The 2,048-nt window shown below is 43.0% G+C and overlaps 1 non-coding gene across 1 annotated transcript; it reads left to right on the top strand.

Moving 5' to 3' along the window:
* The first annotated feature begins 1,176 nt into the window (after positions 1-1,176).
* Positions 1,177-1,248, top strand: TRNAW-CCA. The gene has a single exon. It is a non-coding gene; the product is annotated as a tRNA-Trp (tRNA).
* Positions 1,249-2,048: the final 800 nt, after the last annotated feature.

A 2,048-nucleotide genomic window follows, 5' to 3' on the forward strand; every position in this document is an offset into this window, starting at 1 on the left:
AGAGCATTCTCGTTCCCAAGAACAATACCCTTCGAGCTAGAGGGAAGGTGCCAAAGCAGGTATAGTTTCTACTTTAGGGAAAAAAGGGTAGTTTTCTTAGCTGACATTTGAATGAGCTAAACTCAGGGGCTGTTCTGATGTTTGCAGGGAATTTCTTCCATTTGTTTGATTCCAGAATAGAGAAAACATTGCCTTCTGCATGCATGTGTGAACTTTGCATCCGCTGCCCAATCTGTGTGAGTCTACTGTGATTGAGACCTGTCTTAAATGCTTTAAGAAAAGCTTCGATTAGCTGATTGAACTTTGCAGGGCTGCTTTTCTTGACAAAGTGTGTATAGTGTGGGGATTTTATTCTGTCCCCACGTAGTACATGCGCCTAGGATAGGTGTTCCTGGCCCAGCACTATGTCGCTCAATGCATCATGAAAGAAAAAGGTGCCCGTTGCAGAATGAAGATGGATCACCAACACTGTCTTTTGACCATCCAGTCTCTGATGTAACCCAGAATTCCTTTCTATACGTGCCGATTCACCCATCACTGCTGAAATGGTTGGTTGCACAGCAGAGTGTAGATAAGCAGATGAGTGATACCATAGTTTCTAGGGAGAGCGGCTTGTTGATCTAGAGCTGGGTGACCTATATTTCTTCCACGGAGAAAAGACGGAGGCAGAAAGGCCTAGCACTTTTCCCTGTTTGGCATAGGCATCCTAGCATACATGGTCGTTGAGATTTAGTATGAAAGAGAAAGCGGTAAGTAAAGTAGCTCTGGAGTTACGGGAAAGTGAATTAGCAGTTACTACTCAGCTAGTGGATAAGCAGAGTGCAATAAACAGGAGATTAGACTCTCTTAAGATTACACTAATCAAGACATTTTTTAAGAGACACTGCATATGACGTATAACACAAACGTCCACCTGTAACAACATCAAACAAAGACATCTAAATTTTAGCTCAAAAAAAGCTATTCCCAAAAAGCTAGAAGAACGAAATGTACTCCAAAACATAAAGCTCAAAACACCTACAATACTACCTGAACACACAACATACCTAACATTATGTGGGTTACAAGGTAAGAGATAAGCAGAGTGCAATAAACAGGAGATTAGACTTTGACATTAGAAGTACAGGAACTGATACTACTTTCTAGTCAGATTAAGAAGGCACTTTGCTCAGGCCAGACCTTGTGGCGCAACGGTAGCGCGTCTGACTCCAGATCAGAAGGCTGCGTGTTCGAATCACGTCAGGGTCATCTTATTGCCACCCTCGTAGGTTGACATTCCAACACATAAAGTCACGTTCTACATGCCATACGTGTGGCCCCTTTCAGTGGGACTTCTAAACGTGTAGTATGATGTGAAAATAGCATGCCTCGCAAGAATTATATACCTGCTGGTGGAGTGCTCCTCAGACTGCCGGTCCATCTTTTGGTGTTCAGATCCGTGCGGTGCAGATTTGTTATCATGTTCAGTATTCGGTCTATTTCAGCTATTACTATAGTCCTGCTCAACTGCTGATCACACTGATGGAGTGGCCCATCGTGAAACCTTTTCATCTGAGCCCAAACAAAAACAAGTAAAGCACAGTTATCGAACAGAAATCATATAAGGTGTCATTTTACTTAGGCGTAGCTACATCTGGAAATAGAGCATTCTCGTTCCCAAGAACAATGCCCTTCGAGCTAGAGGGAAGGTGCCAAAGCAGGTATAGTTTCTACTTTAGGGGAAAAAAAGGGTAGTTTTCTTAGCTGACATTTGAATGAGCTAAACTCAGGGGCTGTTCTGATGTTTGCAGGGAATTTCTTCCATTTGTTTGATTCCAGAATAGAGAAAACATTGCCTTCTGCATGCATGTGTGAACTTTGCATCCGCTGCCCAATCTGTGTGAGTCTACTGTGATTGAGACCTGTCTTAAATGCTTTAAGAAAAGCTTCGATTAGCTGATTGAACTTTGCAGGGCTGCTTTTCTTGACAAAGTGTGTATAGTGTGGGGATTTTATTCTGTCCCCACGTAGTACATGCGCCTAGGATAGGTGTTCCTGGCCCAGCACTA

This window comes from Protopterus annectens, chromosome 1.part2 (genome assembly GCF_019279795.1).
Source record: "Protopterus annectens isolate FY-2018-M chromosome 1.part2, PAN1.0, whole genome shotgun sequence".
NCBI lineage: Eukaryota > Metazoa > Chordata > Ceratodontiformes > Protopteridae > Protopterus > Protopterus annectens.